Raw genomic sequence first — 16091 nt, 5'->3', positions numbered from 1 at the left:
AGTTCCTCTTCACTTTGTGCCATAAGGGTGGTGTCATCTGCATATCTGAGGTTATTGATATTTCTCCTGGCAATCTTGATTCCAGCTTGTGCTTCTTCTAGCCCAGCGTTTCTCATGAGGTACTCTGGATAGAAGTTCAATAAGCAGGGTGACAGTATACAGCTTTGACGTACCCCTTTTCCTATTTAGAACCAGTCTGTTGTTCCATGTCCAGTTCTAACTGTTGCTTCCTGACCAGCATACAGATTTCTCAAGAGGCAGGTCAGGTGGTCTAGTATTCCCATCTCTTTCAGAATTTTCCACAGTTTATTGTGATCCACAGAGTCAAAGGCTTTGGCATAGTCAATAAAGCAGAAAAAGAAGTTTTTCTGGAACTCTCTTGCTTTTTCCATGATCCAGCAGATGTTGGCAATTTGATCTCTGGTTCCTCTGCCTTTTCTAAAACCAGCTTGAACATCTGGAAGTTCATGGTTCACGTATTGCTGAAGCCTGGCCTGGAGAATTTTGAGCATTACTTTACTAGCATGTGAGATGAGTGCAATTGTGTGGTAGTTTGAGCATTCTTTGGCATTGCCTTTCTTTGGGATTGGAATGAAAACTGACCTTTTCCAGTCCTGTGGCCACTGCTGAGTTTTCCAAATTTGCTGGGATATCGAGTGCAGCACTTTCAGAGCATCATCTTTTAGGATTTGAAATAGCTCAACTGGAATTCCATCACCTCCACTAGCTTTCTTCATAGTGATGCTTTCTAAGGCCCACTTGACTTCACATTCCAGGATGTCTGGCTCTAGGTGAGTGATAGATCATACCATAGTGATTATCTTGGTCATGAAGATCTTTTTTGTACAGTTCTTCTGTGTATTCTTGCCATCTCTTCTTAATATCTTCTGCTTCTGTCAGGTCCATACCATTTCTGTGCTTTATTGAGCCCATCTTTGCATGAAATGTTCCCTTGGTATCTCTGATTTTCTTGAAGAGATCTCTAGTCTTTCCCATTCTGTTGTTTTCTTCTATTTTTTTTGCATTGTTTGCTGAGGAAGGCTTTCTCATCTCTCTTGGCTATTCTTTGGAACTGCATTCAGATGCTTATATCTTTCCTTTTCTTCTTTGCTTTTCTCTTCTCTTCTTTTCACAGCTATTTGTAAGGCCTCCCCAGATAGCCATTTTGCTTTTTTGCATTTCTTTTCCATGGGGATGGTCTTGATCCCTGTCTCCTGTACAGTGTCACGAACCTCAGTCCATAGTTCATCAGGCACTCTATCTATCAGATCTAGTCCCTTAAATCTATTTCTCACTTCCACTGTATAATCATAAGGAATTTGATTTAGGTCATACCTGAATGGTCTAGTGGTTTTCCCTACTTTCTTCAATTTACGTCTGAATTTGGCATAAGGAGTTCATGATCTGAGCCACAGTCAGCTTGTGGTCTTGTTTTTGCTGACTGTATAGAGCTTCTCCATCTTTGGCTGCAAAAAATATAATCAGTCTGATTTTGGTGTTGACCATCTGGTGATGCCCATGTGTAGAGTCTTCTCTTGTGTTGTTGGAAGAGGGTGTTTGCTATGACCAGTGTGTTCTCTTGGCAAAACTCTGTTAGCCTTTGCCTTGCTTCATTCCCTGTTCCAAGGCCAAATTTGCCTATTACCCCAGGTGTTTCCTGACTTCCTACTTTTGCATTCCAGTCCCTTATAATGAAAAGGACATCTTTTTTGAGTGTTAGTTCTAAAAGGTCTTGTAGGTCTTCATAGAACTGTTCAACTTTCGCTTCTTCAGCGTTACTGGTTGGGGCATAGACTTGGATTACTGTGATATTGAATGGTTTGCCTTGGAAACGAACAGAGATCATTTTGTCGTTTTTGAGATTGAATCCAGGTACTGCATTTCGGACTCTTTTGTTGACCATGATGGCTACTCCATTTCTTCTAAGGGATTCCTGCCCACAGTAGTAGATATAATGGTCATCTGAGTTAAATTCACCCATTGCAGTCCATTTTAGTTTGCTGATTTCTAGAATGTTGACATTCACTCTTGCCATCTCCTGTTTGACCACTTCCAGTTTGCCTTGATTCATGGACCTGACATTCCAGGTTCCTATGCAATATTGCTCTTTATAGCATCAGACCTTGCTTCTATCACCCTCACATCCACAGCTGGGTATTGTTTTTGCTTTGGCTCCATCCCTTCATTCTTTCTGGAGTTATTTCTCCACTGATCTCCAGTAGCATATTGGGCACCTACCGACCTGATGAGTTCTTCTTTCAGTATCCTATCATTTTGCACTTTCATACTGTTCATGGTGTTCTCAAGGCAAGAATACTGAAGTGGTTTGCCATTGCCTTCTCCAGTGGACCACATTCTCTCAGACCTCTTCACCATGACCTGCCCATCTTGGGTTGCCCCACGGACATGGCTTAATTTCATTGAGTTAGACAAGGCTGTGGTCCATGTGATTAGATTGACTAGTTTTCTGTGATTATGGTTTGTGTGTCTGCTCTCTCATGCCTCTCGCAACACCTACTGTCTCCACTTGGGTTTCTCTTATTTTGGACGTGGGGTATGTCTTCACAGCTGCTCCAGCAAAGCACAGCCGCTGCTCCTTACCTTGGATGAGGGGTATCTCCTCACAGCCTCCCCTTCTGACCTTGAACGTGGAGTAGCTCCTCTCGGCCCTCCTGCGCCCATCACATAGTATATATTTAAATAAATCAAAGACAAGATTAAGAATCGGGGAATTGGAACCTAAATGTAAATTCTAGGTTACCAGGGGATGTGGGAGGGAGGGAGGGATAAATTGGGAGATTGGGATTGACCTATACACATTACTCTGTATGAAATAGATAATTAATAAGAGGCTCCTATATAGCACAGGGAACTCTACTTAATACTCTGTAATGGCCTGTATGGGAAAAGAATCTAAAAAAAGAGTGGATATATTGATTCACTTTGTTCTACACCAGAAACTAACATAACATTATAAATCAACTATACTCCAATAAAAATTTTAAAAAAAGTAAGTTCTAGAATTGAAGGACTATAACTAAATTAATTGAGATTAAGATCTTGATAGATGGGTTTAACAGTAGATTAGTAGTAGTAATAAATTGAAAGAAAATATTTAGAATGATAAAATATATAGAGAAAAATGGATTGGAAATATGTAAAAGAGTCTAAGAGACATAAGGATTCAGTGAGAATATTTAACAAGTGTGTAATTGAAATCCCAGTAGGAAGGAAAGGAGGAATAGTGTAGAATCTGTATTTGGAGAGATAATGACTGAAAATTCTCTGCAACATCCAAACTCAAATCACAGATTTAAGAAATACTGTAGACCCCCCACACTGGATAAAGTCAAATAAAATCTCAGTAAAATTTAAGATTGCTGAAAACCAAAAATAATGAGAAAATCTTAAAAAATACTTAGAGAAGAATTATATGTTACATTCAAAAGGGCAGTAAGACTGACAGCTGATTTTTCAACACAAGCAGTAGAAGTCAAAAGGCAATGGATCAGTATTTTTGAAATGTAAACAAGAATGTAAACTGCCAGACTGAAATTTTATACCCAGCAAAACATCCTCCAAAAGGGAAGGCAAAAATGTCTTTTTGGACCAACAAAATGGAGAGAATTAATGCACACCAGATGTGCACTAAAGGGGAGTAATAATAAAGATTCTTCTTTGGGCAGAAGGGAAATTGATCCTGCATGGCAGCTTTAAGATGTAGGAAAAAGTGGAGACCAAAGACAGGGTAAATGCAAATGAATGTTGATGTATAAAACAGCAATGATAATTTAATGTCTTGTGTGGTTTAATATATATATATGTGGTTTGAAACTATAATAGTAGCATATAAGTTGTGGGGATGTAAATAGAGTTAGTATCCTGTTGTCTTTGCATTGTCCCAGAGGTGGTAAAATTATTAATTTAGTGCAGACTTTGATAAGTTAAGGATGCATGCTGTAATCGCTAGGATATTCATTAAAAGAACAGTAAAAGAATATATATCTACTAAACTAATAGAAGGGAATAAAGAGGAGAAGGAGGGGTAGTTAGTAGTACTAACTTGATTAATCCTAAAGAAGACAGGTAGACAGAAGAGGAACAGAGTATATGAGGATAATAGGAAGCAAACAGTAAGATGATAGATTTATACCCAGGATATCAATAATTATATTAAATAAAGTGAACTAAAAATTTGAGTTAAAAACAAAGATTGAGAAATTAAAATTTGAAAACGTGGATTTCACAACTTTGTACTACTTCTAAGGATGTATACAAGTGGAAAGTAAAATGGAAAAGGACATATCATTCCAACACTAGCCAGTAGAAGACTGGTGTACCTATATTAGTAAAATAGAAGTTAGGGCAGGAAAAGCATTATTCGAGGTAGAGACATTTCAAAATGATGACATACTCAATTCAGTAGTTCTACATCTGAATGTGCCTAAAAACATGGTGTCAAAATACACAAGGGAAAAATTGGCAAAACTAGCAAAGGATAGACAAATCTACAATCATAGTGGGGGTTTTTAGTACAGTTTACTAGCTAATGGAGTAAACAGAGAATCACTGAGGATGTTGTTGTTCAGTCGCTCAGCTGTGTTTGTCTTTCTGCAGCCTCATAGACTGCAGCACGCCAGGCTTCTCTGTCTTTCACCATCTCCCAAAGCTTGCTCAAACTCAATGTCCATTGAGTCGGTGATGCCTTTCAACCATCTCACCCTCTGTCATCCCCTTCTCTTCCTGCCTTTACTTTCCCAGCATCAGGATCTTTTCCAAGGAGTCAGTTCTTTGCATTGCCAAAGTATTGGAGTTTCAGCTTCAGCATCAGTCTGTCTAATGAATATTCAGGATTGATTTTCTTTAGGATTGACTGGTTTGAGGATATAGAAAATCTCAATAACATACTTAACAAGCTTGACCTAATTGAGATCACAGTGGGTTTGCCAGTAGATTAGATATAGAAGGAGAGAACTAGGAGATTGAAAACAACAAACATTGAAAATGAAACATGAAATATGAAGGACTCTGCACCCATAACTGTTAGATTATACATGCTTTTATATACACATGGAACATTTATCAAAATTGCTTATCTATAGCAAGTGTTGACAGATTTCAAAAGATTTAAATCAGTATCAGACTTATTACAAAGCTAGGTCTACTATTTGAAAAATCAGTCAGACATCACTGAGTTAATAGTGTAAAACAGAAAAGACTGTGATACTGTCAATTGAGGTAAAAATTGCCATTGGTAAAATTCAGCATCTATTCAAAGTGAAATCCCATAACACAGTATGAGGAAAAAGTAGCTTCTTTAATTTGATAGAGTTACTTAAAAGAATCCTTTAGCAAAAATCATGTTTAATGGTAAAGTGTTGAAAGTTTTCCTTCTGAGACTGGGAGTAGAAAGAAGTTATCTTTACCATTACTGTTAATGACTTTCTTTAGAGACTCTACCTGGTTCAATACAACAAGAAAAGTATAAGGTACAAGAATCAGCAAGAAAAGAATAAAACTGGTTTTGTAGATGGCATGTGTATGTAGGAAAAAACCTCATAACTTACTGTAATTAATAAGCAAGGCTGCAAGATTCAGAGTAACTCTGGACACAATTGCAATTTTGTATATCAACAACAAAAAGTGAAGTAGAAATATCATTTGTGGTGGCATGCACAGTCCGATTTTACAGAATAAGTTTAAAAAAATGTAAGGCATCTGTACAGGGAAAGATAAACACTGAGAGAAGTTAAAGGTCTAAATAAATAGATGGGTATACCATCTTAATGGATTAGGAGAATGAATGCTGTAAGATGTTGATTCTTCTGAAATTCAAAAGTTCCTTCATGTAGTATCAATAAAAATGTCTGCAGTTGTTTCCTTGATGAACTTGACAAACTCATATTAACACGTGCTTGGAAATGTAGACAGCAAAGGATGCCCGGAAGAGTTTTGAAGAATGGCAATCTGAGCAGACTTACTCTACAGGATAGCAGGACTTGTTTAACCCTATGGTAATTAAAATAATATAACTTTAGTGAAAGGCTAGACAAGTTGACCAGTCAAGCAAAATAGTCCAGACACAGTTGCATTCGTATTTGTACACTTGATTTACCACGTAGGAGGCTCTGCAGAATAACAGAGAAAGGACAGTCTTCTCAGTAACTGTATTCAGGTAAATATTCATGTGGGGAAAGAAAAGAAATGTGACTCTTTCACTGCATACAAATTAATTCCAAATCTGTATCCATGGAATTCTCCAGGCCAGAATACTGAAGTGGGTAGCCTTTCCCTTCTCCAGGGGATCTTCCCAACCCAGGGATCAAACCCAGGTCTCCTGCATTGCAGGTGGATTCTTTACCAGCTGAGCCACAAGGGAAGTCCAAGAACACTGGAGTGGGCAGCCTCTCTCTTCTCCAGCGGATCTTCCTGACCCAGGAATTGAACCGGGGTCTCCTGCATTGCAGACGGATTCTTTACTAACTGAGCTATCAGGGAAGCCTGATAAATTTGACCCTGATAAATCTGGGTCAAATCAGAAGGGAAAAAAAGAGAGAAAGAAAAAATTTACTATGAATATTTTAAATCAGATTTTTTTTTGATGAGTTGTATGAGCTGCTTATATATTTTGGATATTAATCCCTTATCAGTCATATCATTTGCAGAATTTTTTCCCATTCAGGTTTTTTCATTTTGCCTATATAAAAAAATAATTTTAAAAAATGACCATTTTTCACTGTATGAGGGAATGGAAGTAATGCGGGATTGGGTTCATAAAAAGTCAAGAGAACTGTAAAGAATGTAAGAATAACACACATAGAGGGGAGCTGCATCCTCTAGGATGAGGCAGAGCCCTTGAGGAAGAGTCCCCATGGTGCCCAGGGCTGAGACCCATGCCTGGTCTCCAGGGTAGGCTGTGGCGTCCTGCAGGGCGGAGACGTCTCTGTTCTGTCACGCTGGTGGAACTTGATGCAAGCTGGTGGTGGTTTAGTCGCTACGTCATGTCTGACTCTTGTGACTCCACTGATTGTAGTCTGGCAGGCTGCTCTGTCCATGGGATTCTTCAGGCAAGAATACTGAAGTGGGTTACCATTGCCTCCTCCGGGGGATCTTCCTGACCCAGAGATAGAGCCTGCGTCTCCTACATTGCAGGTAGATTCTTTACAACTGAGCCTAGGAATAGAATTATGGAGCCCACCCCATCCCTCACATTCATTCAGCATTTATTTAATAAATGCTGTTAAACATTCTCTCTCTAGCAGATATCGTGTTTGTTACCAGATACGTAAGAGAGGACCAAATAGATATTGGACTCGCCTTTGTGGAGTCTGTAGTCTATGAACGCCTTTTTTCAGGTACTGTCCAGTCGCTAGGGACATAGAGAGTGGTGAGTATCTGTCCTGTGGAGTTGGGGGTGTGTCGCTTTCTTAGTGTGGAGGTGTTCACAGCCTCAATCTGGGAGCTTTCTGAATCTGGTACTGTTGGGATTTTTGGGAAGTTCCCTCTTGATCAATTATTAATTCCATTTCCAGCCTCTCTCTGAAGAATTGGGAGTGGGGGCAGAAAATTCCAAGCTGCCACTCGTGCCTTGGTTGTTTTGGTTACTAGCCCCATTCGTAGCCATCTTGGAGCCCATCTCCCCGCCCACCCCCCGCCCCAACCCCCACCTAGAGTAGCCCCAGTAGCTCCTTAGTGCTTTTATCACTTAGAGTTTGCCAGGGTTTCAGGAACCCTGGGTCAGGGACGAAGTCAAAGACCAGATATTGGAACCAAAGATGTTCTAATTGTCGCTTAAGAAATTACGGGGTTTTAGGAGCTCTCTGCCAGGACTTGGGGCCAGAGACCCAGGTTATTTTCTGTTATCTCACACTGAAGGACCCAAATGAGATTAGTGGTAGATGAAGATTTATTGTAGGGAATGTCTGCATATGGTACGGATATTAGTATTGATATCCCCAACTCAAGTTACAATTACATTTGCTTTGAAAGGATTGAATTATTCAATTATGTGTTGAATTCTTTGAGTTAGCTTAGTTTCATGACATTAGTTTTGTCCATTATATGTTTCTCAGTTGTATTAATATAATTTACACATCTACTTATCCTTCTATGTATTATTACCAATTGAGAGGTGAATGTTTTTAGTAATTTAAAAATCAAGTTGGAATTATGTATTGATTAATATATTGAGGTTCTTTTCCAGCCTGTCTTGCTTTAATAAGAGTTATTCTGCCTCAAAGTGGGGCATGTGTGTGTGTATGTGTGTGTGACACTCTTCCCCCGCCCCTCCCCACAAGGAATCATGGATACCTCTTCTCTGGTTTTCTCCCCATGCCAAAAATCTGTTGTGGTCACCTTGCATGCCAGTGCATGTGTGTGGATGTGGCTGTACATAACTGAAAAGTATAGTTCTTCAGTTGCTATGTGATTTCCTACTCTCTGCAATCCCATGGACTGGAGTACCCCGGGCTCCCCTGTCCATCACTGTCTCCTGGAGTTTGCTCAAACTCATGTCCATTGAGTCACTGATGCTATCTAACCATCTCATCCTCTGCTGCCCTCTTCTCCTTTTGCCTTCAATCTTTCCTAGCATCAGGGTCTTTTCCAATGAGTTGGCTCTTCGCATCAGGTGGCCAGAGTATAGGAGCTTAACTTTTCTATAAAAATTGTAAACCAGTCCCTTATTGCTTATCTCAGTATTTTGCACACTTCTCTAGTTATTGTCTTAGGAAAGGAGGTCTGCCAACATAGTTGCTCACCAGAGAGTGTAAACGTTTGCCATATTCCCTCTAGAAAGGTGCCACTACACTCACTATAGCTGAATAGGAAAATGTTCAGTTCCCTAAACTGACTGACACAGGTATTACAGTTTTTCAATCTTAGTCTAATGGGTGAAAAAATGGTTTCTTTTTAATTTGCTTTTCTTCATGTTGTTTTGTGTAACATTTTGTGTTACTTTTTTGATTGTTCATTCTTTTGTTCTTTTTTCTAGTACATTCTTTACCCTTTCTGATTTCTGTGTTTTTCTTTAAAAAAAAAAAAAAAGTTTAATTTTTTCCTGCCTAGTATGCTGTATTTCAGTCTTAATTTTCTTCATTACATCCTCATGTCAGTTCTGTGGGTCATGCACTCAAACTTTGAGTCTCTTTGGCCTTGAAAGCACACCCAGGAAAGGCTTCTTTATCTCAGTTCCTAAGTGTTCTCCCTGGATTTTCTTCTTTGTGTTGAATTTTTCCCTTAGATGTTTAATACACAGAGACATTTTGGGTAATATGGACAGAGTGAGGTAAAGCTTTTTTCCCTCCATATATTAATAGATGCTTATTATTGAGTCATTGATCCTTTCCTGCTGATTTGAAATGTTGCCTTTACCTTGTGCTAAATTTCAACAGATACTTATGTGTGGCTTTGTATCTAAATGCTTTCTGTTTGTTGATCTGTTTATCATAGGCCTGCATCAGTGCCATGTTGTTCTTTGATTTTTCCTTTTTTTCCTTACATACTGATTTAGTTCTTGTCAATCTGACAATTCATGAAGAGAAAATTGTTGCCCCTAGTCCATCCATCCTTAAAGTTATCTGTCAAAAATGGGGTGTGACTTTATAGTAGAGGTTCCTTTGTTTCTCTAAATGACCTGTTACTAGTTTCTGTAAGTTGGGGTCACGTTCTTTTCCTTTTCCTTTTGGTAGCAGAAGTTGTGGGTTGATGAAGAAAACCAATTTAAAGCAACTTTTTTTCCTGAATGTTACCATAAATTGTTTACTCACTCACTTATTAATGGAAATTTATGGAAGTCTCTTACAGGGATTTCCCCCTTGTAAAGCAAGGTTTTTTGCCACTGAAAATAGAATTGAAATGATCTCTAACCCTCATTTCTGTAGCCATCACTTCCCGGCTCTTCTCACATCTTAGAACACGTCAAATATAAAAGTATTTATAAGGCATACAGGGTTAATAGATGAGTACTCTTGGGATCAGAGACCACTGACCTGGGGTCTGTGGGGTCCAGGCCCCCTTGCAGAGCATGAGGGGACCAACATCTGTGATGTGTGTGTGTGAGACATGCGTCTTCAGGGACATGTCTAGAAAGTGCTGATCTAGGTTAAAGTGTCCAGCTCTAAATATTTTTCATTGTAAATCATTATGGCTTGATACAAATTTAACATTTTGAGAGCCAGACTTCTTTTTAAAAAATTTTGATTGTAGTAGGATGTACATAACATAAAATTTCCCATCTTAGTCATTTTAAAGTATACAGTTCTCCGGCATTAAGTAAATTCACACAGTTGTGTAACTCCCTCCCCGTTGCCATCTCCCTCCAGCCCCAGCAAGCATCTTTCTGTTTCTTATCTCTGAATTTGACAACGCTAATTATCTCAGATCAGGGGAGTCTATAACATTTGTCTTTCTGTGACTGACTTATTTCTCTTAGCATAATATCCTCATGGTTCAGCCACACGTCATTTCCTTCTTTTTTAAAGGATGAATAATATTTCATTATGTACATACAACACTGTGTATCCATTTATTCATCGATAGACACCTGGGTTGCCTCCACCTTTGGGTGTTGTGAGTAATGTTGCCTTGAATAAGGGTGTACAAGTCTGAGAGCCAGACTTCTTGTGAGAGTTGGTTTTTCTTTTTTTCACTTTTATTCAGATACTCCAATCTGAATTTAATTCCCATTATTCTGCTGAAACCTCTTTCAGAGAGAGATCACTTGTGACCTCAGAATTGGTAAAGATGAGGGGCATTTTTCAGTATTTTATTTGGTTTCTCAGACGTATTCACAGAAGTTGACTGTGCCTTCCCCTTGGCCTCCGGGATGACGTGTGGCCTTGGATTTTCTCCTAGTGTTGGATGTTCCACTGTCTTCTGCCTGACGTCTGAAGGTAGGCTTTTCTCAGGGCTTGACTCGACCTTCTTCGTGCGTGACTGGTAAATGTGGATATTTCTCAGGAATCAACTGAAGTCCTCACCTCTAAGATACTCATTTTCACTCTCAGTGACCCTGCTGCTCCCTCAGCCTGCTGAGAGGGCTCCTGATTTTTTTTTTTAACTTGTGCTACAAAAAACTGTATCTATTTTTTTCCCATTTACAGTTATTACAAAACATTGGCTATATTCTCTTGTGTTGTATTAATAATCCTTGAGCCTGCCTTATATGCAATAAGTCTGTACCTGTTTTTATTTTTGTGGTAGTTTTTTCAGCAAGTTCAGACTCACCTGCTGCTTTTTGTTTCTGTTGTCTTACTGGACTTTAGAAAACCAGAGTTTTGCTAGGGGACTTCCCTGATGGTCCAGTGGTTAAGAATCCTCCTGCCAGTGCAGGGGCCACAGGTTCGATCCCTGGTCCGGGAAGCATCCACATGCCACAGGGCAGCTAAGCCCATGCACCGCAACTATTGACGCCCACCCGCCTCGAGCCCGTGAGCTGCAACAAAGAGTAGTCCCGGCTTGCTGCAGCTAGAGAAGCCCTGTGCCCGGCAGTGAAGACCCAGCACAGCCAAAAATAAGATCAGATAATAAATATTTAAAAAAATGTTTTTCCAGAACTGAACTTTGGTGCCCGCATTCTGTCCTGTTTACTTTCTAGGTCTCTCCAAGGGTAATGCTTTTTCTTCTCTCTGTTCCAAGGTCTCTCTCTCTCTCAGTGAGCCTTCTTCCTCTCCTGCTGCCTCCACATTCACCTCCACGGGTGTGCTAGCATCTTGAATTTGTTTTGAGCTCAACTCCCTCTGCCGAGGGCCCCACCAGAGCTGCCCACCCACTCTATGGCAGAGTCTGACAGGCTGATCCTGTGTAGTGTGTCTGAAATGAGCTTATGGTGTTCCTCTCTGTCTTTCCTGTCTCAAAAAAGGACACCTCCCACGTGTCCAAGGCAGACCTGGGGGCCAGTTTTAAGATAAACGTTTGCATTAAAAGTAGTTTTAGCTTTCCAGAAAAGTTGCAAAAATATCAGACAGTTCATGTGTCCCCCACTCCCACTGATCCTAATAACGTGAAAGTGGTACGTTCACCCTGACCAGTAACCAGTACTGCTAGAGGACTGTAAACTCCACACGTTCTTCAGCTTTCCTTAGTTTTCCCCTAGTGTCCTTTTCTGTTCCAGGACCCCATCCAGGAGGCCACATGACATTTAGTTGTCCTTTCCCCTCAGGCCCCTCTGGACTGTGACAATTGCGCAGACTTTGGTTGTTTCTGTTGACCTTGACGGATCAGGCATTTGTACAATGTCCTTCAGTTTGGGTTGGTCTGCTGTTTGGTCTGTGATTAGGCTGGGATTACGCGTTTTGGGAAGGAAGACTAGGGAGATGCAGAGCCCTTCTCATCTCATCAGATCAGGGGTGCCTGCTATCAACAAGACTTCTCACTGTGATACTCTTAACCTTCACCACCTGGCTGAGGCAGTGCTTATCAGGTATCTCCAATCTAGAGTTGCTACTTTTTTTCCTCTCAGAGGTCATTTTTGACACCTCCTTCATCTTTTACGTATTGAATCTAAGCCTACCAGTTCTATTTCCACATAAATTTCCATTCTGTCTAAATCACTCCTTACAGCCACCTCTCCAGGCCAGTTGACAATTACTTGTGCCCAAATGGTTTCTAGAGAGCTCCTGGACCCCTGTCCCTGCCTGAAGTCTTGCCTGCTCCCACCCAGATGTCGGAGTGGTTTTTTAAAAATGCCAGTTGGATTATGGTACCCCATTTCTCAGTTGTTGGAATACTTTTCCATTGTCCTTAAGATCTAGTTTCTCAGCCTCGTGCATAGGCCTGTGAAATCTTGTGCGTCACCCGCCCAGCCTCCCACCTGGCCCCTCTCCCCTTCTCTCTTCCAACCATTGGTTTCTTCCCCTGAATTCCTTGTCTACTCTCAGGTCCTTCCTCCCATATTGCCTGTGACATATCATTTTTTCTTCTTCTTAGGATATGGTCCACCTCCACCTTGTCATCCTTCTGATCTCAGCTAAACATTATTTCCCCCAGGAAAATTGCCTCTTTCCCCCTCGCCCTCCACAGCAGAATTCATGAGGTACCCTTGCTGTGCATTTCCATAGCATTCTGCACTTCTTAATTCTGCTCATGGTGCTTGAAATGACTTGTTCCATTTCTGAATCCTTGCCTCAGCATCAAGATAGACAAAGCTGGAACCTCTTCTCTGCTCTTCATTGCACATCCCGGGACGGAGTGACTGAGCCTTCCCTATAGTTAGGCTCTCCGTATATATTTGTTGAATGAATTTGTCTTTTAATTAGTGAGTAGAATTGCAGAATGGAAAATAATTGCTCCTCCTTCTATTGTATCCAAATAAGTCCTTGCGTTTATTTCTGTGATTCCCTTGAGTGAAGTGTCCTGAGTGCCCTGTGTAAGATGCTGTGGTCGGTATGTAATGAATCTAGAAGGGTGCAGTCCCCTCTGCTGCCCCGCACGACCTTCCTGTCCTTTCATTGTCTCACTCCCCAAACATGACTGGGAACCTTAGTGTGCAGAGCCCCACGTGGAGCACCTTCCTGTCAGGACCAGAGCCGTGGAGCAGGACAGGCTGGACAGAAGTAATTTCAGTTCCAGCTCTGCCATTTTTAAGATTTACGTCTTGAATGTTAACCTTTGCTCATCTGAATAAATGGAGAGAGCAGTAGCCCTCTTGTAAACCTTGTAAAGAATCAGATCAGAGAAAGAATGGAAGATAATCAGCACCATCATCATAGTAACCACAGAGCTGGCATTATTGCTTTTTAAGACCTAAGCACCATGCTGCTCAGTTTGTATTACTTATTTTCTTTAATATTCACAGCAGCCCTATAAGGTAGGGATGTCATTATCTTCATGTTTTAAGTGAAGAAAGTGTGACTTTGTTAAAAATTAGTTTATCCAAGGTCATAGAGTAGTAAGCAGTAGAGCTATTACGGAAACCTAGAATTGGTTCTAATTGGAAAAGGATTCTCTGTATCTTGTATAGCTACCCTGTCTTTCAGTATAGCTTTATTCTTGGGGTTTTAGAGACTTTTAAAGCATCTATTGGCATTTAAAAACTTAAGGGCCACCTTAAGCTGTTATCAGCTGGAATTTGTTTCTATATCCTTTGGCAGGTCTGACATCGGTGCTTGGTGCCTGCAGGAGGCGGGTGTATGTGGAGACTGGAGGATGGGGTTGAACCCACCTAGGCAATTTTTCTTAAAGTGAGGACTGTGGACTGTTCTAGTCAGCTTCATCTGGGGGTTTTACTAAAAATGCAGATTGTTTAGCTCCTCTTTTGATGTACTAAATTGTAATCTCTTAAGGGAGAGACTTGGGAACTATTCTTTGCAAATGACTTGGTTTAAATAGGGGCTTCTTATTTGTCTGAAACTTGAGAATCAGTGACAAGAGGAAGTGGGCAATGTTGGAGTCCTGACTCCTGACTGTCGTGTACTCCTGGTCCCGAGTGTCATGTAGGAAGCCAGTAGAGCAATTAAAATAAGCGCTGGTGTGCAGGTTAGTAACCTTATACAGGTCATACAGACGTAAAGTCAAAGTAGGTGAATGTTTCCCTTTTATTTTTTATAAATTTTTATTTGAGGGAATTTGGCATATATCATATTGTTTTTTTTCTCTAGTGGGGATAGTAACCTGAGAGGACTGGGTCTTGACTGTAGTAGAGTTAGCATCATATAAATATGAAATCTGAGGGGGAAATTTAAGAGTATTTGGCAAATTTGCATATAATTTGTAAAGCTAGGAGTATATCTAAAGCTGGTTTTTCAAGTCTTTTGGAGAAACTGTCATATTGTGCCCTGATTTTCCATTTAGAAACTATGGTAATTTCAGATTTGTGGCTAATATGAAAGCTGGTAATCAATAGGACATGTTTTAAATATATAGTATTTATTTTAAACAAGGAGGTTACTCATTATTTCACCCAAGAGAAGCAGAACCAGGTGGTTCCAGAATTAGTTAGTTCAGTGGTTCCTGCTGGCTCCCCATGACTCTTGGCTCTCCCTGCATGATGGCTGCAGCTGGGCTTTGTGGGTTAAAGTGCACAGGAAGAGGGCACAGCCCTGCCTTTTGCCCACCCCCCATTCTTAAAAAGTTTTTTTTTTTTTTAAACTAAAAATACTTGATTCATCCAGAAGAAGGCAGAAAGGAAGAACAAAGAACACAGGAAATAAGTAGAAAACAAATTACAGGATGGTTAACTAAAACCCAACCACATTTATTATATTAACCGTATATGGACTAAATTATATTATACTAACTGCATATGGACTAAATATCTTGATTAGAAGGTGGACACTGACAGACTCAATTTAAGGAAGCAGGACCCTTGAATTCTCCTTGAACTTTGCTCTGGGATGCAGCTAAGCTGCTTGTAAACGGTTTGATCCTTTGAGGTCTTGCTTTGTTCGGTGAGTGTGCAGCAGTGCTCAACCTCAGGCCGATTTCCCCGACTCCTGAGGCCTTCTCCACAGCGTTTGAGTACTCCTCAGTGCCTGGTGATTTTAGAGTTTTTCAGTCTCTGCCCCAGTTCTTAAATAGTTTTTTTGAGATGTAATTGGCATATACTGAGTTGCACCTACCTTTGAGACGTGTGCTCTGCTCGCGCACACCCCATGGCCATCCCCCCTCCACCAGAAGGAGCGGTCTGATCACTCTTAAAAGTTGCTCGTGCTCATGGCACGTGAGCCCCTTCCTCCTCCTCGCTTTCTCCTTTCATGAAATCTTTGAAGCTGTTAGGGAGAAAATTATATTGTTGAGGATAAAGTTCCAGGTAGACAGGTATTTAAAGTTTTCGCTTTTGTTTTCTTTTCGAGGATTGTAGCGGAAATAATACGATGATTGCAGGTGTAGGTTGCTGTATCACTTATAGAAAGTTTTAAGAAACAGGCGTATATTTTAGAACAGACTGAGAAGCTTGGCAGAGAAATATATTTTCAGAAAGGTTGAAAAAAAAAACGGCAGAGAGGGTGGCCGTAGTGGGAAGGGGGTGGGGGAGGGAACACTTCCTGCTGGCAGTGCTCCCCCACAGGGTGCACTTGGAGGAACCACATTCGTGGAGACCAAGTGCTTTTCTTGTCTTGGTTTTTCAAACAACCAGTATTTCTAATATGCTG

The 16091-nt window shown here is 40.5% G+C and overlaps 1 protein-coding gene across 13 annotated transcripts in view; it reads left to right on the top strand.

The window, feature by feature from the left end:
• Positions 1 to 16091, top strand: part of CAMTA1 (calmodulin binding transcription activator 1) — a 993257-nt gene that overhangs the window by 63442 nt on the left and 913724 nt on the right. The window lies entirely within an intron of this gene.

Source organism: Bos indicus x Bos taurus, chromosome 16, assembly GCF_003369695.1.
Source record: "Bos indicus x Bos taurus breed Angus x Brahman F1 hybrid chromosome 16, Bos_hybrid_MaternalHap_v2.0, whole genome shotgun sequence".
NCBI lineage: Eukaryota > Metazoa > Chordata > Mammalia > Artiodactyla > Bovidae > Bos > Bos indicus x Bos taurus.
Note: the sequence above shows the minus strand (reverse complement) of the source record. Positions and strands in the feature narration are given on the sequence as shown.